The 26,662-nt window shown below is 43.0% G+C and overlaps 2 protein-coding genes across 8 annotated transcripts in view; one reads left to right on the forward strand and one right to left on the reverse strand.

The window, feature by feature from the left end:
* The window catches only part of LOC111956180 (teashirt homolog 1-like), a 445,767-nt gene that overhangs the window by 8,392 nt on the left and 410,713 nt on the right, over window positions 1–26,662 (reverse strand). The gene's annotated exons all lie outside the window — the stretch shown is intronic.
* LOC111955694 (myocyte-specific enhancer factor 2D homolog) overlaps window positions 18,859–26,662 on the forward strand; it is a 31,565-nt gene continuing 23,761 nt past the window's right edge. For all 7 annotated transcript variants that reach the window (XM_023975956.2, XM_023975960.2, XM_023975961.2 and 4 more), the window contains exon 1: window positions 18,859–19,039. The gene's annotated coding sequence lies outside the window, so the exon portion shown is untranslated. The remainder of the gene's footprint in view (window positions 19,040–26,662) is intronic.

Consider the following 26,662-nt stretch of genomic DNA (forward strand, 5'->3'; position numbering starts at 1 on the left):
CCAGACCCTGTTTCCCGGTGCGAACACCGGGGCCTCACTGCGGTGACGGTCCGCACTGGTCTTTTGGCTTAGCGCGGCCTGCTGGAGGTGACCATGGGCGGCTTCCCAGGTCTCCTCCATGCGTCTGAACCAATCGTCCACTGCAGGAGCCTCGGTCTGACTCTGATGCCATGGTGCCAGAACCGGCTGGTARCCCAATACACACTGAAAGGGGGAGAGGTTAGTGGAGGAGTGGTGGAGTGAGTTCTGCGCCATCTTTGCCCAGGGCACGAACTCCGCCCACTCCCCCGGCTGGTCCTGCCAATAGGACCGCAGAAACCTGCCCACATCCTGGTTCACTCTCTCCACCTGCCCATTACTCTTGTGGTGGAAACCCAAGGTGAGGCTGATCGAGACCCCCAAATGTTCCATGAACGCCCTCCAGACTCTCGAAGTGAACTGGGGACCTCGATCAGACACTATATCCTCAGGCACCCCGTAGTGCCGGAAGACGTGTGTAAACAGGGCAGTTTGTAGGGCCATAGGGAGACCGGGCAGAGGGAGGAGACGACAGGACAGAGAAATGATCCACAACGACCCGGATCGTGGTGTTTCTCTGTGAGGGAGGAAGATCCGTTAGAAAATCCACCGACAGGTGTGACAAAGGCCGTTGTGGAATGGGTAAGGGATGTGGCTTACCTCTGGGCAGGTGTCTAGGAGCCTTACACTGAGCGAACACCGAGCAGGAGGAAACATAAACCCTCACGTCCCGAGCCAAGGTGGGCCACCAGTACTTCCCAGTCAGACAGCGCACCGTCCGACCAATCCCCGGATGACCAGAGGAGGGTGATGTGTGGGCCCAATAGATCAAGTGGTCACGGACAGCAGACGGAATGTACTGATGCCCGACGGGACACTAGAGGGGAGCGGGCTCTGTACGCAACGCCTGCTCAATGTCCGCGTCCAGCTCCCACACGACCGGCGCTACCAGGCAGGAAGCCGGGAAAATGGGAGTCTGATCCATGGGCCGCTCCTCTGTGTCATACAGCCGGGACAGTGCGTCTGCCTTCACATTCTGGGAACATGGTCTGTAGGACAGGGTAAACACAAAACGGGTAAAGAACATGGGCCACCTTGCCTGACGAGGATTCAGTCTCCTAGCTGCCTGGATGTACTCCAGGTTGCGGTGGTCAGTCCAGATGAGGAAAGGGTGTTTAGCCCCCTCAAGCCAATGTCTCCACGCCTTCAAAGCCTTAACCACAGCCAACAGCTCCCAGTCCCCCACATCATAGTTCCGCTCCGCCGGACTGAGCTTCTTCGAGAAGAAAGTACAGAGGCGGAGCTTCGGTGGCGTGCCCGAGCGCTGAGAGAGCACGGCTCCGATCCCAGCCTCTGACGCGTCCACCTCCACTATAAATGCCAAAGGGGGATCCGGATGGGCCAGCACGGGAGCRGAGGTAAACAGAGCTCTTAGGTGCCCAAAAGCCCTGTCTGCCTCAACCGACCACTGCAGATGTACAGGACCCCCCTTCAGCAGTGAGGTAATGGGAGCAGCCACCTGGCCAAAACCCCGGATAAATCTCCGGTAGTAATAGGCAAACCCTAAAAATCGCTGCACCTCCTTTACCGTGGTGGGAGTCGGCCAATTACGCACAGCTGCAATGCGGTCACTCTCCATCTCCACCCCTGATGTGGAAATGCGATACCCTAGGAAGAAGACGCCTGCTGAAAGAACAGGCATTACTCATTCTTGACGTACAGGTCATGCTCCAACAGTCGTCCAAGTACCTTGCGCACCAAGGACACATGCTCGGCGCGTGTAGCGGAGTATATCAGAATGTCATCGATATACACCACTACACCCTGCCCATGCAGGTCCCTGAAAATCTTGTCTACAAAGGATTGGAAGACTGATGGAGCATTCATCAACCCGTACGGCATGACGAGGTTCTCATAATGCCCTGAGGTGGTACTAAACGCCGTCTTCCACTCGTCTCCCTCCCGGATACGCACCAGATTGTACGCAATCCTGAGATCCAGTTTAGTGAAGAAGCACGCCCCGTGCATTGACTCAATCACCGTGGCAATAAGAGGTAGCGGGTAACTGTACCTACCGTTATCTGATTTAGACCTCTATAGTCAATGCACGGGCGCAGACCTCCATCCTTCTTCTTCACAAAAAAGAAACTCGAGGAGGCGGGTGAAGTGGAGGACCGAATGTACCCCTGACGCAGGGATTCGGAGACATATGTCTCCATAGCCACCGTCTCCGCTTGTGACAGGGGATACACGTGACTCCTGGGAAGTGCAGCGTCTACCAGGAGATTAATTGCACAATCCCTCCGTCGATGGGGTGGTAATTGAGTCGCCTTCTTTTTACAGAAGGCGAGAGKCAAATCAGGCATATTCTAGGGGAATGCGCATGGTGGAGACCTGGTCTGGACTTTCCACCATGGTAGCACCAACGGAAACCCCTACACACCTCCCTGAGCTCTCTCGCGACCACACCGCGACAGCCCTCTGTTGCCAGGAAATGGTGGGGTAATGACGAGCCAACCAGGGAAGGCCTAGTACCACGGGAAAAGCAGGAGAGTCAATGAGAAAGAGACTGATTCTCTCCTCATGACCCCCCTGCATCTCCATGGCCAGGGAGATGGTGGCTTCCCTGATTAGCKCGGACCCTAATGGTCGACTATCCAGAGTGTGAACCGGGGAAGGTCTATCCACAGGAATAATGGGGATCRCTGAACTAAGAGCTAACGCTCTGTCGATAAAATTCCTAGCTTCGCCTGAATCGACGAGCGCCTTATGCTGGGAATGCGGGGAGAACTCAGGGAAACAAACAGGTACAAACAGGTGGACAACAGAGGACTCTGGATGAGAGTGGTGCAGACTCACCTGGGGTGACGCCAGAGTGCCCTGCCTGCTGCCTCGACTCCCAGAGGGACCAACCCGGCACCGACCGGCAATGTGCCCTCTGCGGCCACAGATGGTGCATGTGAAGTCCCCTCCTCCAGCCTCCCTACGCGCAGCCCCTCCCAACTCCATGGGCACCGGAGCGGGAGTGCTGGGAGATGGAACCGACAGAGCCCCCTCAGGACGTCCACGGATGACCAGCAGGTTGTCCAACCGGATGGACAGATCCACCAGTTGGTCAAAGGTGGCATCCCTGCAGGCCAACTCCCATCGGACGTCCTCACGCAGGCTGCATCGATAGTGGTCGATGAGGGCCCAGTCGTTCCATCCTGCTCCGGCGGACAAGGTCCGGAACTCTAGCGCGAACTCCTGTGCACTCCTCGTCCCCTGCCTCAAATGAAGAGTTGTTCCCCKGCCGCTCTACCTTTGGGCAGATGGTCAAAGACGGCCCAGAAGCGGCGTTGGACCACTTCGAGGAGMTCACCGGCCGCGTCTTCCTCTCTCCACATGGCGTTTGCCCACTCCAGAGCTCTCCCCGAGAGGCATGAGACGAGGGCGGATACTCTCTCCCTTCCTGAGGGAGCTGGGTGAACGGTGGCCAGGTATAGGTCTAGTTGTAAAAGGAACCCCTGGCACTGTGCGGCCGTCCCATCATACTCCCTGGGAAGGGAGAGACGCATCCCACTGGAGCTGGATCTGGACGGGACGGGTAGAGGTAACCCCGGTTGCGCTGTTCGAGGCGCTGGAGAGACTTCCTCTCTCTCCCAGCGGCCCATGGTTTGGACAACGTGATCCATCATGGCACCGAGATGATGTAGCATTGCTGCYTGTTCCTGGACGCACGCCTCGACTCCTCTGACCGGGGTACCTGCTCCTGATTCTGTCAGAATTGTGTGCGTACTGGTAGCGAAGTCAGGTGCAGGAGAGCAGAGATTTGTGAACAGGCGCACACTTTATTTAGGCAAAAGTGCCAAACGCGCAATACAGTCACAAGAATTATGTTTAACAATAAACATCTTCGTGAAAAATAACACTGAAAAAACAAGCCAGTTTGGCGCATCAACAATACACACGTAACATCAAACAATCTTACACAAAAACATGATGGGGAACAGAGGAATAAATACATGTAGATTGATTGGGGAATGAAAACCAGGTGTGCAGGGAACAAGACAAAACAAATGGATACATGAAAAATGGAGCGGCGATGGCTAGAAAGCCGGTAATGTCAACCGCCGAACGCCACCCGAACAAGGAGAGGAGCCGACTTCGGCGGAAGTCGTGACAGAAACGTTTGACCCAAGTTAAACAATTTAAAGGCAATGCTACCAAATACTAATTGAGTGTATGTAAACTTCTGACCCACTGGGAATGTGATGAAAGAAATAAAAGCTGAAATAAATCATTCTCTCTACTATTATTCTGACATTTCACATTCTTAAAATGAAGTGATGATCCTAACTGCCCTAAAACAGGGAATATTTACRAGTATTAAATGTCAGGAATTGTGAAAAACTGAGTTTAAATGTATTTGGCTAAGGTGTATGTAAACTTCCGACTTTAACATGTATGTTCCGGGTAGCCTCGSAGATTAACAGTGATGTATACACGGACACAGTGACTGAGTTCATCAGGAAGTGTATAGGGGATGTTGTTCCCACTGTGACTATTAAAACCTATCCAAACCAGAAACCGTGGATCGATGGCAGCATTTGTGCTAAACTGAAAGCGTTTAGCACATGGCAAGGTAACTGTTAATATGGTCGAATATAAACAGTGTAGTTATTCCCTCCGTAAGGCAATCAAACAGGCAAAATGTCAGTACAGAGACAAAGTGGAGTTGCAATTCAATGGCTCAGACACAAGACATATGTGGCATGGTCTACAGACAATCACAGATTACAAAGGGAAAGCCAGCCACGTCACAGACACCGACGTCTTGCTCCCTGACAAGCTAAACATCTTCTTCGCCCYCTTTGAGGATAACACAGTGCCATCGACGCGGCCCGCTCGAAAGTATTGTGGGCTCTCGTTCTCTGTGGCCGARGRGAGTAAGACATTTAAGCGTGTTAACCCTCGCAAGGTTGCCGGCCCACACGGCATCCCTAGCCGCGTCCTCAAAGCATGCGCAGACCAACTGGCTGGAGTGTTTACAGACATATTCAATCTCTCCCTATCCCAGTCTGCTGTCCCCACTTGCTTCAATATGTCCACCATTGTTCCTGTACCCAAGATAGCAAAGGTAACTGAACTAAACTACTATCACCCCGTAGCACTCACTTTTGTCATKATGAAGTGCTTTGAGAGGCTAGTTAYGGATCATATCACCTCTACCTTACCTGACACCCTAGACCCACTTAAATTTGCTTACCGCCCCAATAGATRCACAGACAATGCAATCGCCATTGCACTGCACACTGCCCTATTCCATCTGGACAAGAGGAATACCTATATAAGAATTCTGTTCATTGACTATAGCTCAGCCTTCAACACCATAGTACCCTTCAAGCTCATCATCAAGCTCAGGGCCCTGGGTCTGAACCCCACCCTGTGCAACTGGGTCTTGGACTACCTGACGGGCCGCCCCCAGGTGATGAAGGAAGGAAACAACACCTCCGCTTCACTGATCCTCAACACAGGGGCCCCACAAGGGTGCATGCTTAGCCCCCTCCTGTACTCCCTGTTCACCCATGACTGCGTGGCTACACACGCCTCCAACTCAATCATCAAGTTTGCAGACAACACAACCATAGTAGGCCTGATTACCAACAATGACGAGACAGRCTACAGGGAGGAGGTGAGGGCCCTGGGTGAGTGGTGCCAGAAAAATAACCTCTCCCTCAACGTCAACAAAATGAAGGAGCTGATCATGGACTTCAGAAAAAAGCAGAGGGAGCACGCCCCTATCCAGTGGAACAACCACTTTACAATAGTGCATCTAACTCTTTTAAGGGGGAGGGCTAATAAAATACTTTTTATGAATATAATAAGTATCCCTAATTTCACGTCATTGGTGTTACTGCCTTGAAAATCACTRACTACTAAGATATGCAAGGACRTTGTGCATTCCCTCCAGTGGCAAACTGTTATCCGGGAAGGGTCTATATAAAAATGATTAGCTAATAACATCCTTTTAGTATGTCATAAAATTATTCCATTGATCATTTGGTGTTTCTGAATCCAAAGTGTCACTTGATGTTACTCAAATTAAATGAAAGGAAAATACATTGTGAGCAAAATTATGAATCATATCACTTTAGTAAATACTTTCTAATGGGTTAATGACTTTAGATTTGAGCATCTGTGTCACGTCCTGACCATAGAAAGCCTTTATTTTCTATGGTAGAGTAGGTCAGGGCGTGACTAGGGGGGTTAGTTTATATTTTCTATGTGGGGTTCTAGGTTGTTCTTTCTATGTTGGGGTTTTTGGGATGATTCTCAATTAGAGGCAGCTGGCTATCGTTGTCTCTAATTGGGGATCATACTTAAGTAGCATTTTTTCCACCTGTGGGCTATGGGATATTGTTTCTGTGTAGTTGCCTGTTTAGCACTGCATTGTCATCACGGTTCGTTTGTTCTTTATTTTGTTTTTGTATTTGCTTAAGTTTCACTTTCCTTAAAATTATGTGGAACTCAACGTACGCTGCGCCTTGGTCCGATCATTACTACGGACATCGTGACAATCTGTGGCCTCCATTTTAGAACATTCTAATATACCTAAAATGTATCATCAGTGTTATCATCAGTGGTGTTACTACTCCTACTGGTGGCACAATGTTATCATAATGGTAAAAGAAAAAAGTCAAACCCAGGTCAAACCATTTTGAATCATATTAGATAGTTAAGTCTCTAGTCAAATACAATACTTTGAAGGAGTAGGCTGTCATTTCCCGCAAGTCCATGACATATCATTCTACTAGCAATACTAAAGGAGAGGGTCTTTGGCAAGTGCACAACAAAAGACGACTAGGAACAGGCACAATCATAGTCGATGACGTGGTCAGATAAGAATAGTAGCAACCAAATAGTCTTCAGTGAGAAGTAGCCTTTGCTATGAGCACAGGGGCCCAAAGTCCCAAAAAACATGCTTCCCAAAGAAGTGAGGTGTGACAGCCTGTGAATTACAGGGGTGTGGGGGTAACACATCAGAGCCAGGTTTAATTTGTTGAAACATTTAAATGAAATGTTGAGAGGTCATTATAAGGGTTTGTTAGCCTCATAGACTAGACATAACATAGTAAATGTAAATCTGGGACACTCAAATTAGTATGATGTTACATTTGGTATGGTTACATAAGACATATGGTTACTTAGGGTGGTTGGTCAGGATAGATGGTGAGCGTATAACACGCATGGCTAGCAACCAAATGGATGCAAGTTCGAATCTCATCACAGACAACTTTAGCTAATGAGAAACTTTTCAAATACTTACTACTTTTTAGGTACTTTGCAACTACTTAGCATGTTAGCTAACCCTTACCTTAACCCTAGTAGCTAACCCTTCCCCTAACCCTAACATTAACCCTTTAACTTAACTCCTAAACGTAACCCTAACTCTAACCCCTAGCCTAGCTAACGTTAGCCAGCTAGCTAGAATTCGTAACATATCAAATGTTTTGCTAATTCGTAACATTTTGACATTTTTAACATGTTGTACATTTGGCAAATTCATTACATATATTACGAAATGGGTGATGGACATCCACAAATTAATACATACCATATGAAATGTAACATAGCATACTAAATGGAGTGTCTCYGATTTACGTACAGAATAATACAAAATGCTCTGAGACCAGGTTGGGTTTATACATGCTTATTACACTTTTTTTTATTGTATTATGCAACTGTTGGTATTGAGTAAAAGGTCCCCCCTACACACACATTGTTTTTATGGCATTGTGAGTTGTTGCACCACTGTCATGTCATTCATCATGAAAATAAATGACACAGTGGTGTGCATACATCCATTATTTCTCAGGTACTGTGTAAAAAAGACATTGGTTAAAATAATATCAAAAGATTTACCTCAATTTGACCGACTGGCCTACCTTCACCTCTCTCTCTCTCTACCTTCACCTCTCTCTCTCTTCACATTTCTCTCTCTCTCTCTCTCTCTCTCTCTCTCTCTGTTCTGTCCATTATCTCACTGATAAGTCTCCATTCAGATAATAAGGACACGAAAGAAATGCCAGTTCCGTGTTATGGCAAGATCCCCATAGTAATGGAAAAGAATATCAGTACTGGAAGGCGAAATTACAGGGTATAGTGCAGGCTATAGAGGTCAAAGAAGCCGGTCTGAAGGCATCTAACCTCGGTGATTGAGTTGCCAGCATGAGGCCTTCTTTATTAGGACCGTTTGAACAGAGGAGCAACGGTGTGGATGGAAGCTCGAGCTAATGAACTCAGGCTGGAGCGCACGGACAAAGCGCTCCTGACTGAGTTTAGAGGTTCCCAACCTTTGCCACTTTCAACTAACGTTCGGACAAATGTGAGAATCTATTGCTTTGTTCCCCTGTTCAAATGGCGTCCCGCACTAGGAAATTAGAATTGGCGTCGCTCTCGTAAACTCTGATTGAAAGGGGAAAAACAGGTGCCCGTTGACGAGATTATGATATTAATACGCTAAATACAATGGTTARATTTTTCTTACGGTAACTATAGATTTCGAATGCCTAGCATAAACACCTCTCACTCATATAATAATTMATTGAAATTAACTAATTATTATTATGAAATTGCCCAATAAATTACTTTTTATTTTACTTTTTTTAATACATGACAGGGAAATCATTTGCGGGAGACTATTTAGGCTCATGATAATAATAGCCTAATAACAATAGCCTTATTATAATAAACCCAGATAAAACATTCATCATGTTTGGTTAATTGAACAGAAACAGCATGTTCTCATGTTTATACGCACATATATTTCGAAGTAGGTTACACAGTGCCACTTAGTCTAACAAAAAAGTTGCAATGGAACAAACATTACATTGTGTTARGCGACGAAAAAAAAAAGTTTAAAATCTCTAATTGTAACAGAGAGTCTGTAACATAGAATATCGCTTATAGGCTACACAATGAACCACTAAGAAAACGCTGGTTTATTCAATATAGTCAATTTAAAATGAATTCCGTTTCAAGTTCGTTTTTTTTCTCTGTGGTATTTTACAACCTCATACGTTACCTATTTGTATCTAGGCTAATAGGCTACTAACTGTTTTTCTGTCAATGTTCCAAAACGCAAATAAAAATCACTTACATTTTCATCCCATCCTTTGTATCACTGTAAGCGTGACATTGCCTATTTTTTTCTTCACTTTCTGTCCATATCAGAAGTTTATTGGTAGGCTACGCTTCGTTAATTCGATCTATTCGATTTTAGTTCATTTGACTACTGAGAATTAAAACAAATTATTACGGTGGCATATTTGACAATCCTTTATGGTGGAAATTATAAGAATTCCAGTGATTCCTTTGGAAAACGTAACAACGGACTATAAACACTATATATACAAAAGTTTATGGACACCCCTTCAAATTAGTGGATTCGGCTATTTCAGCCACACCCGTTGCTGGCAGGTGTATAAAATCGAGCACACAGCCATGCAATCTRCATAGACAAACATTGGCAGTAGAATGGCCTTACTGAAGAGCTTAGTGACTTTCAATGTGGCACCTTCATAGGATGCCACCTTTCCAACAAGTCAGCCGGTCAAATTTCTGCCCTGCTAGAGCTTCCCCTGTCAACTGTAATTGATTTTACTGTGAAGTGGAAACGTCAAGGAGTAACAATGGCTCAGCCAGGAAGTGGACTCTGGAGCAGTGCAAACGCATTCCCTGGAGTGAGGATTCARGCTTCACCATCTGGCAGTCTGACGGACAAATCTGGGTTTGGTAGATGCAATGAGAACACTACCTGCCCAAATGCGTAGTGACAACTGTAAAGTTTGGTGGAGGAGGAATAATGGCCTGGGCTGTTTTTCATGGTTCGGGCTAGGCCCCTTAGTTCCAGTGAAGGGCAATCTTAACTCTACACAATGACATTCTAGATGATTCTGTGCTTCCAACTTTGTGCCAACAGTTTTGGGAAGGCCCTTTCATGTTTCAYCATGACAATGCCCTTGTTCACAAAGCAAGGTCCATACAGAAATGGTTTGTCGAGACCTGAGACCTCAACCACATCGAACCCCTTTGGGATGAATTGGAATGCCGACTGCGAGCCAGGCCTAATCGCCCAACATCAGTGTCCGACCTCAGTAATGCTCTTGTGGCTGAATGGAAGCAAGTCCCCGCAGCAATGTTCCAACATCTAGTGMAAAGCCTTCCCAGAAGAGTGGAGGCTGTTATTGCAGCAAAGGGGGAACCAACTCCATATTAATGCCCATGATTTTGGAATTAGATGTTCGACAAGCAGGTGTCCACATACTTTTGGACATGTAGTGTATTTTGCAAAACCACCATGTAAATGTGTGGCAGGTAGTCCAAAGGTTAAGTAACAGAAAGGTTGCTGGTTCGAATCCKCGAGCCAGCAAAGTGGAAYGATCTGCTGTGTTTACTACAACCACATCTAGCCGTAACCTACTGACATAACCACGGCTCTATGAACCAATTGATATTTCGTTTAATTTTAGAGTTTCTCTAGCGACCCCATTTTCAAAAAATGCGACCACTAGTTTGGGAAACGCTTATCTAGAATTTTGGGGGCGATGAAACAACAGTCTTTTTCATCTTCAATGAAGGGAAGCTTAGTGGGCAGGGGACCGTTGGGCAGGYGGGGACCATTGGGTGATGCAAGTATGGGCGAGGAAGCATGAACAGGGTGGGACTAAAGTTGGTGAAATCTGAAATCGCGTTGCTATTGACCAAGCAAAGATCACTATAGTTTTCAGCCCGAGCAGGCGTGCAAGTCTTTCTCTGTTGTATTTTTAATATGTACAGTAGATCTACCCATGTGTCATATCCCTTTCTTGCAAATTTGGTATTTACATACATCAATGAGAGTCGATTTATCTTTCTTTTTTCATTTTTCATTTTGAGGCAAAATCTTCGACATTATTTCAGATAGAGATGATAGGAAACATGCATTCTCACTATTTTACTATTAATCATATGCTATATGTCCAATACAAGGCATGTTATTTTTACTATCCTGTCAACACAAGATCTTATCACTTGAAATTAGATAAATCTGAGCCATGTATTTTGTTAATATATAATATATGTTTCTGGTTTAAACTAGAGTTAATTCCGTTTCATTTCAGGAAATACATTGACATTCAAGTTTAAGAATTGAAAATAGTTTTAAAACAAATGTATTGTTAATGAGTAATATAATCAATTTAGGAGATGACTTGGGCAAATACATGCTTCAGTGGAATCCGAAAATGCCAATACAATTTTGGCAGTGGCTAGTGTAACAAAACTAAAGTGTGGATTGCAGTCACTCCATAGACTGCTTTAAAAGGTAGGGAAACAAATATCTAAATATTTTAAATTGCTGAACTATCCCTTCAATTGAAACTAATTGACCCCAACCCTGGTTTAAACAAATAGTATGAATATATCATGAATTCCTTATTGTGCATTCATTTATTGTATTAAATAATTCGCTCAAATATGTTTTTTTTTCTCATTTGAAATAACTCTTCTTGTTGTTTTTATTTATTTATTAAATCTCAAATGAGGTAGGCTAAATGAAGTGTAATACATTTAGTAAAAGAGGTAACCTCAATTCAGTCAATTTTTCTGTAACTGTTACAGAACTGTTAAGCCACTACAACTGTCACTACTAATTTGCTTGCACTAATGACTATTTGATGTAGYAACAATTGTGAAACGCCTCCACTGTATGTCATTATTATCTGTGGAAAGTGGAGACGGAATAAAGATAATAARCATTCTAAAGACTATGCTTCCATCATGTGGTGTTTTTGTGTATTTCACATGCCACCTGCTTTACTTATGCTGGGAGCTGACAACGTATAGGATTCTGCGTCCCCCTGCTGTTTCCGAAGTTGCACTACACATATTTAGAGTTGAGACGTTCTCTCTTTATAAAAATCAAGAGTCAATATTTAACTGTTGGGTGGGGAATTCTAATGTGCCGATCTGTAAAGGTAGCCTATAATGTGCAATATTTACAGAATTTTCAATGGTAATGGTTCATTTGGCGAAAAAACGTACAATTGAAAGAGCATTAGCCAATTGTGACTGCTGAGGCCAAATGCAGTAATGTCAATCAACAGTTGAAGTCGGAAGTTTACATACACTTAGGTTGGAGTCATTAAAACTCGTTTTTCAACCACTCCACAAATTTCTTGTTAACAAACTATAGTTTTGGCAAGTCGGTTAGGACATCTACTTTGTGCATGACACAAGTAAGTTTTCCAACAATTGTTGACAGACAGATTATTTCACTTATAATTCACTTTATCACAATTCCAGTGGGTCAGAAGTTTACATACACTAAGTTGACTCTGCCTTTAAACAGCTTGGAAAATTCCAGAAAATTATGTCATGATTTTTCCATGATGTCATGGCTCATGACATCATTTGAGTCAATTGGAGGTGTACCTGTGGATGTATTTCAAGGCCTACCTTCAAACTCAGTGGCTCTTTGCTTGACATCATGGGAAAATCAAAAGAAATCAGCCAAGACCTRAGAAAAAGAATTGTAGATCTCCACAAGTCTGGTTCATCCTTGGGAGCAATTTCCAAACGCCTGAAGGTACCATGTTCATCTGTACAAACAATAGTATGCAAGTATAAACCCCATGGGACCACGCAGCCGTCATACCGCTCAGGAAGGAGACGCGTTCTGTCTCCTAGAGATAAACGTACTTTGGTGCGAAAAGTGCAAATCAATTCCAGAACAACAGAAAAGGACCTTGTGAAGATGCTGGAGGAAACAGGTACAAAAGTATCTATATCCACAGTAAAACGAGTCCTATATCGACATAACCTGAAAGGCAGCTCAGCAAAGAAGAAGCCACTGCTCCAAAACCGCCATAAAAAAGCCAGACTACGGTCTGCACATGGGGACAAAGTTTGTACTTTTTGGAGAAATGTTCTCTGATCTGATGAAACAAAAATAGAACTGTTTGGCGGTTTAGAGGAAAAAGGGGGAGGCTTGCAAGCCGAAGAACACCATCCCAACCGTGAAGCACGGGGGTGGTAGCATCATGTTGTGAGAGTGCTTTGCTGCAGGAGGGACAGGTGCACTTCACAAAATAGATGGCATCATGAGGGAGGAAAATGATGTGGATATATTGAAGCAACATCTCAAGACTTGGTCGCAAATGGGTCTTCCAAATGGACAATGACCCCAAGCATACTTCCAAAATTGTGGCAAAATGGCTTAAGGACAACAAAGTCAAGGTATTGGAGTGGCCATCACATAGCCCTGACCTCAATCCTATAGAAAATTTGTGGGCAGAACTGAAAAAATGTGTGCGAGCAAGGAGGCCTACAAACCTGACTCAGTTACACCAGCTCTGACAGGAGGAATGGGCCAAAATTCACCCAAATTATTGTGGGAAGCTTGTGGCAGGCTACCCGAAAAGTTRGACCCAACTTAAACAATTTAGAGGCAATGCTACCAAATACTAATTGAGTGTATGTAAACTTCTGACCCAGTGGGAATGTGATGAAAGAAATAAAAGCTGAAATAAATCATTCTCTCTATTAGTATTCTGACATTTCACATTCTTAAAATAAAGTGGTGATCCTAACTGACCTAAGACAGAGAATGTTTACTAGGATTAAATGTCAGGAATTGTGTAAAACTGAGTTTAAATGTATTTGGCTAAGGTGTATGTAAACTTCCGACTTCAACTGTATGTCATAGTATAAAAATAGATAAGAAAGAGCAGCAGAGCTTTAATAGCGGTGTTGCCAGTGAGTTACTTACATTATTATCACAAAACCTCCAGTCTACATCCTACAATATCATAAGTACTGTATTACAATCTTCTGTCATGCCATCTATGTAGTTTGTAGTACTATAGAAAAATGATGTTGAACCCTGTACTTTTTTACATCCCCATTATTGTTGCTCTCATTTCCTCTGTCTGTCTGCCTCATTTGTCTGTCTGCCTGTCACACACACACACACACACACACACACACACACACACACACACACACACACACACACACACACACACACACACACACACACACACACACACACACACACACACACAGCACGCAGCACACATTCCCATCCCTATGTGCGGGTAATGTGGAAGTGGGCTGTGGGTGGGTGCTTTTGTTGGTTTTGTTGCCATGGTGACAGTGTGTTGCCAGGCAGCAGGCGGGATGCGATGGCCCTTGGGAGCAGTGGGTCACCGCACACTAAGGGTTCTCCGCCCACACATACACACACACACAATTCAGAGGAAAAATGGATAGAGGAAGTGAGGCACCCAGGAAAGCACCCAGGAATGGTTCATGAATAAACACTGGACTGTTTTGGAGTGGCTAGCGATGAGTCCAGATCTGAATTCCGTCATAAACCTATGGAGTGGCCTATGGAGACCTGAAAACAGCAGTTGATGGAAGGCACCACTCAAACATTGAAGAATTGGAGCAGTTTGCAGCTGAAGAGTGGGATAAATTACCCGTAGAAAGGTGCAGCAAGCTCATTGATGGCTACAATAAGCATTTTTTGCAGTTATCTTCACCAAAGGCTGTTTAACCAAGTATTAGCGCCTGGGTGCCAATAATTTTGTCATTGTAAACTTAAGTTTTCCAAAACAAAATTGGTTCTGCAATGTTGACATTATAAAAGCAACGCGTGGAGACCAACGTTATTTTATAAGAAATAAGAAAAGTGCTAAGGTACAAAATTTGGCCGCCACTGTATGCTTGATACATACTGATGGTGACTTGATGTGACATTTAAAGGCAAAGAGGCAGTCGAAGCTTTATAACAAATGTAGACATTTCCCCCCCCGCTTTTTCACAGATCAAATTAAATCACAGATTAGGTCTGTTTATATTATGAAACGATGTTCCCAGTCATAAACCCAAGACATATTACAGGAAATGTGAAACAAGTAATCCGTTCAACATGTTACATAATGTTTATAAAAGCATTTAAGGAGGGCAATCCACCACCACACGCTGCTTTATCTGGGAATTTTGTTATTATTCCTTGAAACCCCATGATGCTAAAACAAGATAAGATTGGAATATCATCACTATTAAATCCATTGATTCATCAGTTCAGTTATGAAGGTGAATCTTCTGGTCACACAATACAGCCATGATATAGGTTTCCTGTAATAAGTATACCAAATATTAATATTTGTTTCCATGTTTATTCTGAAAGTGTAAAGACCTCTGTCCAATCTGACAGAGGGGTTAGATGTTGGCAGATGGGGACCCATCTGTTTGCAGTGTATTTCCCCTGTAGCCAACATAAGCTTCTTACATAAAACACACAGTAATCTTCTCCCCCACCCCCGGACTCACTCTCTCTCTCTCTCTCACACACACATGCCCGCACACCCATGTCACACGCACAGACCCACTCTATCTCACTTTATCTCTCTCTTTCCTCTACACTGCTCCCTCCATATTCAATTAGTTAGGTTCCATTATACACTGAGTGTACAGTGTACTTATTGATACCACTTGTTAAATCCAATCAGTGTATATGAAGACAGGTTAAAGAATGATTTGTAAGCCTTGAGAKAATTGAGARATGGATTGTTTATGTGTGCCATTCAGAGGGAGAATGGGCAAGACAACATATTTAAGTGCCTTTGAATGGTGAATGGTGTATGTCAATGACTGCAAATGCTGCTGGGTTTTTCACATTCAACAGTMTCCCACGCTCAACAGTTGGGTATCCTGTCGGTATCAAGAATGGTCCACCACCCAAAGGACATCCAGTCAACTTGACACAACTGTGGGAAGCATTGGAGTCAACATGGGCCAGCATCCCTGTGGAACGCTGTCGACAAGTTGTAGAGTCCATGCCCRGATGAATTGAGGCTGTTCTGAGGGCAAAAGCGGGTGCAACTCAATAWTAGGAAGGTGTTCCTAATGTTTTGTACACTGTGTATTTTCATGACAGGTTTTACTAGGTTATTGTCACAGGACGATCCACAAATGGCCATGGTCATAAACCAAGAGTTCACGCACAATAAACTGTGAGTGGATCTATGCATGCAAATGGTTTAAAGATGGCAATTTGTCTTTCCAAGATCATTCATCCTGACAGAAGTTGATTTACAAATGCTTCATAAAACCTCATCAAAATACACGCACTGTCATGTGTTCTTAAAAACCTTGTAGCCTATAAGTTACAGACCCAGCATACCTTGTTTCACTTTGAATTCAATACTTTTCCGTCATACAATTTTATTTTATTTCTACTGAATTATCTATGACCTTCCTCAACTGTAGTCTGATTTAGAAGAATAGAAATTCTCGTGGCATCTTTAAAATCAGACAATCAAGGTGCTTCTGCCCTTGACATCAATTTTAAGTGTCGCAGATGGGGATCTGTGAAACTCACTCTTCAGTCTGAAATGTCGCCCCTTGCACAGACTCCTTCAGACAGGTAGAGACGCTTCAGGAGGGTGGTCACTAGAGTTGTGTGGTATCCAGATTTTCATACCATCATACCATTTCTTTACCATACGGGGGTATACACACAAGGGGCGCTACAAAACATTAATGTTACACTACAAGGTGTCAGAAGCATTCCACAGGGATGCTGGCCCATGTTGACTCCAATTCTTCCTACAGGTGTGTCAAGTTAGCTGGATGTCCTTTGGGTGATGAGCCATTCTTGGTACACATGGGAAACTGTTGAGCGTGAAAAACCCAGCAGCGTTGCAGTTCTTTACATAAAACCGGTGRGCCTGGCACCTACTACCATACCCAGTTCAAAGGCACTTAAAACTTGTCTTGCCTTTTGTCACTCTCCGAATAGCACACATACCCAATCAATGTCAAATTGTCTCAAGGATAAAGAATCCTGTCTCCTCCCCTTCATCTACACTGATTGAAGTGGATTTAACAACTGACATCAATAAGGGATCATAGCTTTCACCTGGATTCACCTGGTCAGTCTATGTCATGGAAAGAGCCTGGCTGCTGGCTTTAGTCTGGCGAAAARCATAGCAAGCTAGCTAGCCTTTTTAGCTCCCTGCATCTCCATGTGAAATAATCATTCTGATATCAGCTAAAAGTAGAACGTCATCATGTTTGGTCACAGACAACAACAAAAAAGCCCATGGCTAGCTAGTTGGCAACAGCAGGTTCTACCATTTCTCAATCGCCTGGAATCACTCCTTATTACTTCTAAACAAAACACCTTTTTGGGCATTTTCTTGTGTGGTTTACTGTTTGAACAGCCGCTGAGATTATATTTGGTTGGTTATTAATGCAAAATAGGCTACTTTGAGGAATAGCCTATATACCAAATAGATCATATCAAGGAACCAAGCGATAACACCGCCCCCACCGCTGCGGAAGGAATATGGCGCGTCTCAATTTTCAGGCAGTACAACAGTCCTTTGAATGCTGGAGTTTATTACAAGGAGCCGCCCCTTTTGTGACTAAAAACGACATCGCAACTCTGCGCTATGCTACCTACCTTCAGTCTCTGTAGTGTGTGAGTTTACCTTTAAAGCAACCAACTGTAGACAAAATCCAAGGTGTGAAGTCGGGAGAAGGTGCATCTGCAACAGCCGAAAGTCAAGACACTGATGTGGTTTTCCAACAGAAAGGCTCAGTGCAACATGGCAGTGTTGCCATTGTTTGTAAAAGTTGTTATTTGTAATGTTGAAATAAACATGTATTCAACCCCCATACCTACACTCACAAACTTTAAATATACTTTGTGTGTACATTCATCAATTAGTGGGTGAGAGACTCAAATATCACATTCATTTGTACATATCCACTGTATACATGAATTGCGGCAAAGTTGGTTCCTGTTTCAGGCATTTTAATCGTTTTTTCCTGTTTCAGGCATGTCTTCGGTCACGTTCATGTGGGTGAAACAAAAACACCCTAATGATTAGTTACAATAGAGCCTCCCACAATACAGGTGATGGTTGCAGGATTAAGATGGTGAAGAGCAAATCTGCAGTTGACTGCAGTCAAAACTTCATGACCTTCCATCCCATGTTTTTGTCAATTTCATGCAGTCGACATGTAGGCGCAAATCGAAAAATATTTATCCCCATAAAACAACACACTTTGAAAGGCGTTGGCCATCTTGGAAAAAGGGATCCGCTTGAATGAAATTGAAAAGCAATTGGTTAATTAAGAACAATTAGAATAAAAATCCTGCTGCCTAAAAGAATAGGCCTATACTATTGAAATTGCTCCCTCTCCTGATCATGGAGGAAACTGCACATAGTTGTATTTATTTGACAGTTCACATATCCACTTTATTTGGCGTAAACTCTAAAACTAGGGGAGAATCTCAATCTGATGCTCCTTGCGTCCTCTCTCCTCGCCTCCTTCTCAACACCCATTGGAGGAGAAAGTCCGACAGGCGGGACCTGTGGCTTTCTTATCCAATGGGTTTTGAGAAGGAGCCGAAGAGTATGCAATTGAGATTCTCCCAATAATCTGAAGATATACTAACGTCCTATCTGCAGACCACATAATTGTAAAACAGCTAATGGGTCTTCTCCAGGAAAACAGGGTGGTAGGCCATTCGACCGTAGGTCACACAGTGACATTTGCAAAAGGTAAATACCAAAAGCGGAGGGATACAAACACCCTTGTAGAACATGGCCGTCATCGCATCTCTTTCATGCCCTGCCCATGTACAGTAACTTCTACTGTGATTGGCCTTGACGTTATAGTATTAGCTTCTTATTGGCTTTTTACAAGTCACTAAAGGCGTTGAAGCTATAGTATTAGCTTCCTATTGGCTTCTTTACAAGTCACTCATGCACTGGTGTCAATGACGTAAATTGTGCACTAGGTACACTGTATCGTTTGGCTGAACTGAATAGTTACATTTTACGTTAAACGGAAAAGGCTAGAGTGGATTTCTCTAAAGAGACATCGATCATGATTATAGCGCTTTGTCTTTTCATTACGTTTCTATTTTAAACCATTCCTGTATCTTTTCACACCATTGTCGGTGTGATATTTCAGGGTAAGTGGAATGATAATTTGCTTTCTGCGTATTTTTCCTTGTAAGAAAACGAATGATTGTTTTAATCAAACAATTGTTGTCAGACGGATAGCTTATAATAGGCTAATTCGTATTGACAACATGATTCACCTCAATTGTATTTTGATTATAACTTGTCGGCCCAGTAGTCGCATTCATAACTGACTAGATGGTTGGGTTGTATTTGTCGGAAGAGTTGAGGTTTTCAAGCAAGGTAGGCTAATGGCTGTCGGTCGGATTCGTCAGAGATCGTGAAATGGCCTAAAGAGCACCTTCGCTAGACGACAGATGAACCCTCCATGATGGTGTGAACAGTGAAAGCTCTCGGTTTAGAACGGAAGAGGTGCGTGCACGTTGACAACAGGGCCACAACCAAAATAAGAGCTAGAGCGAGCTGTCACAGCGGKTACATTTTCTGCCTGTCAATTGCTGCGTTAACAACAACTGGGAACTCTGGAAAAATACGTGGTCAAATCATGACGTTAGTGATCTTCAGGTCGTTAAGTCGGAGTTCTAGAAAGAGGGCAGAATTGGATGATCGTTCAAATGTATTTTTCCCAGTCGGAGTTCGTTTTTTTCCGAGGTCCCAGTTGTTTTCAACGCTCAGTCGGAGATTTCCGAGTTCCGAACTCCCCGTTGTTTTCAAAACAACGGAACACTTGCCGCGTTCAAACAACTGGGAATTCGGAAATCTCGGACTTCAGTGTGTTCAAGACGACTGGGAACTCGGGGAAAAAACGAGCTCCGACTGGAAAAATCGTTTAAACGGTCATCCAACTCGGAATTGCAAGTCGGTAACGCTGGCATTTTTATCTAACTTTGTTTGCCAATTATTTTTCTAAGAAAATAATAGTTTACACTTCAGGCTACAAGCAGTTTACACTTTAGGCCATATATTTCCCCAGGATTAACAGCAATACTTTAATTTTCAATGTAGCTGTCAGTGACGAAATACTCKGGTAGGCTAGCTATCAAGAGCAAAACATAGATGTCAGAGTATACTGATAAATTAAGTTTGACAGTTTTTTTTTCTTCCATTTAATTTTTCATTTTAAAATCACTATACCTCTTCAAATCTCATGTCATTATTGCACTTTGATTAACTTTCTTTGAATGTTATTCTTAACAAGCAACAAATTACTCATTTGTGATACTGGGGTTTGGAGATCATATGCCATATGCTCTGTACTGCACCAAGGGGCCTACATACAGCATTACTTTAATACATTCTATGATTACATTTTGAAGGAAAAGTTGTTGTATGAAGCCTCTTATGCAGAGATGGTCATTTGAAAGTATTTGGAAGGCCTTGAGCACCATTCAAATATAACAGATGTTACCTCACATGAGGGAAATGTGCTCAGATCTCTGTGAGCAGTGCCATAGTACAGAGGGTAGGGATTCCCTAGCTGTTAATCTACCTAAATACTGTACTTTGGTTTATGCGTAACCTCTTGACCCATCAGCAGACATTAATATTAGATTCCGGGCCTTGATTTTTAGATTCATAGTGGAACGTTAATCATTTCAATATCACGTGACCTGAAAGTTGGCAGCCATGTTGTGTGGATGGTCAAATCAAATTTTGTCACATGCGTCAAATACAACGGGTGTGGACTTGACCATGAAATGTTTACTTACAAACCCATTCCGAACAATGCAGAGTTAAAAAGTAAGAAATGTGCTAAATAAAAAAGGAAATAGTAACACACTAAAATAACAAGGTTATATAGGAGTACCGTTACAGAGTCAATGTGCAGGGATACGAGGTAGTTGATGTKATTTTGTGTGTGTAGAGTTCAGTGAGTGTGCCTAGAGTCAGTGAAAAAACAAAAAACAATACAAGGGTGTCAATGCAAATAGTTCTGATAGCCGCTTGATTAACAGTTCAGCAGTCTTATGGCCTGGGGGTAGAAGCTGTTCAGGAGCCTTTTGGTCCCAGACATGGCACTCCGGTACCACTTGCCGTGTGGTAGCAGAGAGAACAGTCTATGACTGGGGTGGCTGGAGTCTTACACTGCCTGGTATGTATGTACAGTTGAAGTCGGAAGTTTACATACACTTAGGTTTTAGTCATTCAAACTCATTTGTCAACCACTCCACAAATTTCTTGTTAACAAACTATAGTTTTGGCAAGTCGGTTAGGACATCTACTTTGTGCATGACACAAGTAATTTTTCCAACAATTGTTTGCAGACAGATTATTTCACTTATAATTCACTGTATCACAATTCCAGTGGGTCAGAAGATCACAGACACTAAGTTGACTCTGCCTTTAAACAGTTTGGAGAATTCCAGAAAATGTCATGGCTTTAGAAGCTTCTGATGGGCTAATTGACATCATTTGAGTCAATTGGAGGTGTACCTGTGGATGAATTTCAAGGCCTACCTTCAAACTCAGTGCCTCTTTGCTTGACATCATGGGAAAATCAAAAGAAATCAGCCAAGACTTCAGAAAATAAATTGTAGACCTTCGCAAGTCTGGTTCATCCTTGGGAGCAATTTCCAAACGCCTGAAAGTACCACGTTCATTGGTACAAACAATAGTATGCAAGTATAAACACCATGGGACCACGCAGCCATCATACCTCTCAGGAAGGAGACGCGTTCTGTCTCCTAGCGATAAACGTACTTTGGTGTGAAAAGTGCAAATCAATCCCAGAACAACAGCAAGGACCTTGTGAAGATGCAGGAGGAAACGGCTACAAAAGTATCTTTATCCACAGTAAAGCGAGTCCTATATCGACACAACCTGAAAGGCCGCTCAGCAAGGAAGAAGCCACTGCTCCAAACCCGCTATTAAAAAAAGAAAGCCAGACTACGGTTTGCACCTGCACATGGGGACAAAGATTGTACTTCTTGGAGAAATGTCCTCTGGTCTGATGAAACAAAAATAGAACTGTTTGTCCATAATGACCATCGTTATGTTAGGAGGAAAAAGGGAGGCTTGTAAGCCGAAGAACACCATTCCAACCGTGAAGCACAGGGGTGGCAGCATCATATTGTGGGGGTGCTTTGCTGCAGGAGAGACTGGTGCACTTCACAAAATAGATGGCATCGTGAGGGAGGTGGATATGTGGATATATTGAACCAACATCTGAAGACTTGGTCGCAAATGGGTCTTCCAAATGGACAGTGACTCCAAGCATACTTCCAAAGTTGTGGCAAAATGGCCTAAGGACAACAAAATCAAGGTATTGTAGTAGCCATCACAAATCCCTGACCTCAATCCCATAGAAAATTTATGGGCAGAACTGAAAAAACGTGTGCGAGCAAGGAGGCCTACAAACCTGACTCAGTTACACCACCTCTGTCAGGCGGCCAAAATTCACCCAATTTATTGTGGGAAGCTGGAATGTCATTCACTTATTAAACTTCAGCCTATGAGCATGTCACTCTAAGGCAATTCCTCCACGATTGCTGATTTAACCTATTGGCTCACTCGTGCAATAATCACTATCCTTTCGATCAATGGGCATGAATCTAGGGGAGTATTTGTCAACTTCACATTGTCTATAAACTATCAAAATAAATAAAGTCGCACACTCCCGAGTATAATCTCCCAGCAATTTAATGGGTTTTTACCAWTGTTTCGGGCCGAAACGTTGGTAAATACCCATTAAATTGCTGGGAYATTATACTCGGGAGTGTGCGACTTTATTTATTTTGATAGTTTATCGTTTATTCGCCGTTAGTCAGCACCTCCATACAAACTATTATTCTGGGTGTGCACCAGCTCATGTTTTTTTTATTTAATTTAACTCAACCTTGTCTCCCACTTGTTTTGCAACAAGTCTTCCAATGACCATTAATAACCTTATGGCCCGTCATTGGAACTCTTTTCCCCCAGTGGGGGGGGGGGGTTCCAAGCCAGCTGCCCTGTCTCTGAGGAGCATTCCCTGGAGATGAGGTCTACCTCAGAATATAAATTTAGGAATTTAGTTTGTCTGTCATTCAGTTAAGCCTGGACTCGATTGAGCTGTATTGTTTGATGGTTCGTCAGAGATCGTAGGGGGATTTCCTATAAACATCTGGATTATTGTCCCGCTCCTTGAAAGCGGCAGCTCTACCCTTTAGCTCAGTGTGGATGTTGCCTGTAATTCATTGCTTCTGGTTGGGATATGTATGTGTGGTCACTGTGGGGACGATGTCGTCAATGCACCTATTAATGAATGCCGGTGACTGATGTGGTTAACAAATCAATGCCATCTGATGAATCCCGGAACATAATCCATTCTGTTAGCTAAACAGTCCTGTAGCTTAGCATCCGCTTCATTTGACCACTTCCGTATTGATGACGTAACTGGTACTTTTTGAGTTTTTGCTTGTAAGCAGGAATCAGGAAGATGGCGCTATGGTCAAATTTGCCAAATGGAGGGGGAGCTTTATATGAGTCTGTGGATTTTTTTGTTGTTGCCTGTAGTTGCACAGGTGACCTGCTGGTAGAAATGTAGGTAATARGGATTTCAGTTCACCGGCCACGAGAAGCGCAGCCTCTGGATGTGCATTTTCTTGTTTGCTTATGGCCCTATACAGCTTGTTGAGTGCGGCCTTTGTGCCAGCATAGGTTTGTGATGGTAAATGGACAGCTACGAAAAATGTAACTCTATTTTTAAATAGTATGGTCTACAGCTTATTATGAGGTATTCTAACTCAGGTGAGCAGAATCTCGAGACGTCCTTGTTCAGCCACATCAGCCACACAGGATATAGTTCTTCAGATCACATCGATAGGATAGTCTCGACTGGAGTTGGTCCAGTTTATTGTACAGCGATTGCATGTTCGCCAATAGAACGGAGGGTAGAGGCGGTTTATCCACTCGCCGACGTAGTCTCGTCAGGTATCCCGCACACCGGCCTCCTTTTTAACGCCGCATCTTCCTTTTTCGAGTGTCAGGGATTTGGTTCTGGTCCGGGATGAGCAGAATGTCCTTCACCGCCAACTCGTTGAAGTAGAGGTTAGCGATCGCTGCTCTGATGTTCAGAAGCTCTCTTTGGTCAAGTGAAACAATGGCGGAAACATTATGTACAAAAAAAGTTACCATCATTGCAAAGGAACACACAAAATGGCACAATTGGTCAGGTGCCCATAAAACGGCTGCTATTCCCCTCCAGGCTAAGAACCGGGTCCCAAGAGCTCTTCGTCTGATCCCAATGCTGCTTCTGGGGTAGGAGTATGCCAGTCTGAAGGATATTTGATCATGTAGATTCCCATTTCTCTGGGTTATTAAATACATTCTTGAAAATATACCCGTCTAACCCAACATGGGTAATGTGCGACAATGTAATGAAATCTCATCATGGTTATTGCAAGCCATACTTACTTTTGTAGCTCACTGGATTTCATACTGTATTGGGACAGTGACAATTTGTTGTTTTGGCTCTGTAATACAGCACTTTGGATTTTAAATTATGGAATGACTGAGGTTGAAGTGCAGACTGTCAGCTTTAATCTGAGGGTTTTTTCATCCATATCGGGTGAACCGTTTAGAAATTACATCAGTTTGTGTACATAGTCCCCCCCCATTTTAGGAGACTAAATGTATTTGGACAAATTCACGTGCATTAAAGTTGTAAAAAGTTTAGTCTTTGGTCCCTTATTCCTAGCTCTCAATGAATGCATCAAGCGTTTGACTGTACAAACTTGCTGGATGCATTTGCTGTTTTTGTTTGTTTCAGATTATTTTGTGCCCAATCGAAATTAATGGTAAATCATGTATTGTGCCATGTTGGAGTCACTGTTATTGTAAATAAGAATAGAATGTTTCGATACACCTCTACATTAATTTGGATGCTACAATGATTACAGATAATTAAGTGATGATGCCCAAGAAGATGGTATTTGGAGGATATTTTGACATGGGTGTTCGTCGAGGGTCGGCAAACCGTGCCAATAAATCCTCCAAAAACCGGCTTCGAGGTCATTATCACTTTTATACAATTGGTTACCAACATATTCAAATAATGATTGACATATTTTCATTCAAGTTATTTTGATTTTATTCATACTATTTCATCCTTCCACAAGATATAGTCTCGACACAAATCTAGGGTTGCTACCCAAGCCAGCTGGTCGTTCCTTCTATCGGTTCAGTTGCTAGAAAACGATTCAGTCTTTTTGTTCTGCATCTATGGACACGACCAAGTTGTTCGTTCTTATCCCTTGCTTGCTAGCTAGCCAACTACGGCTAATTTAGTCATGTCAAAACGTGCTGCCAGAATAACCGCAAAGTAGCTTCATTTGRATTTGTTTAAACTGTTTTCTAGTGACATTTATTTGGACACATCCATAACAATGAGGTGCGATATAACCTGGCATAGAAATGTCCTCTCGTCGGGACACTGTTGTTCAGAGGAGCTAGCCAACAACACAGCTAACACAATCACTTCAAACTGAAGCTGGAAAGACTGCAAACTAGCTGCACTTTGTTTTGTTTGACCTTCTTTCAATTGACATTTCTTTGTATATTTCCATAAAAAAATATGCCAGCTGATTCATGATTTTTACTGTCTGAGAAACGCTGCCTGACTCTCTTCCCCCGACACGCTCATTACTACCCGACAGCTGCAGATCGAATTTGATTAATGAAACAAAGTTGCAAATGTCAGAGACAGACAGCAAGGTTTATACAAATCTCTGCAGTTGAAAACTAAATGTTAGACTAAAAGAAATGTGAGAAGGTCTAGATGTATTTTGATAGTGGAGATCAAGTTAATAACTTGTCTGCTTGGGCTGATGAGACAGTGGATTCCGCAGTCAGATGGAACTGAGTAAATAGGCATTTTAACGTCATAGATTTAGCTGGTGGTAATTTGTGGAATAAACACCGGCTGGAATGCGGTTTTAACCAGCATTCAGGATTAGACCCACCTGTTGTATAATCCTGAATAAATAGTGAATCATGAGTGAGAAAGTTAGACGCACAAATATCATACCCCCAAGACATGCTCACCATTACAATAACACAGGAGGTTAACGTTGGGGGGATATTTGTGCATCTAACTTTCTCACTTATTATTATTCACGTTTCATTCAGGATTATCCGTAATCATGATAGCATCCACAATAATTCGTTTAGAGACGGGCTATTCTTATTTGCAATAATAATCTTAAACGCAACGAAAAACAAACCGGAAATGCATCCAACTCATTCGTAGAGTCACACGTTTGATGTAGTCATTGCGTGCTATGAATATGGGACCAAATAGTTAACTATGTACAAAAAGTGCTGCAATTTCTAAATGGTTCACCCAATATGGATGAAAATGCCCTCAAATGGGGAACAGAGCCAAAACAACTTTGTCACTGTCCCAATACTTTTGGAGCTCACTGTAGTTTGCTACACAAAACATCAGCCAGAGTTAAACCAACTTTTGACTTTGTTGGGAATTCATGGGATGTAAAAAATAAAATAAAAAAAACAGATTAAATATTARAAAGGAAACAATAGAATACACATGAAAGCTGTTATCAGAAATAGCCTAATATCAGAAACCAATGTGAACTTACAACCTTCAGAACACAGTATCACAAGCCACTCTACGCCAACTGTGCTAATTGACAGACCAAGAGACTAATCTGTCACTTTGTGAGATCTTCGGGAAG

The sequence above is a fragment of the Salvelinus sp. IW2-2015 genome, linkage group LG31 (assembly GCF_002910315.2).
Source record: "Salvelinus sp. IW2-2015 linkage group LG31, ASM291031v2, whole genome shotgun sequence".
Taxonomy (NCBI): domain Eukaryota; kingdom Metazoa; phylum Chordata; class Actinopteri; order Salmoniformes; family Salmonidae; genus Salvelinus; species Salvelinus sp. IW2-2015.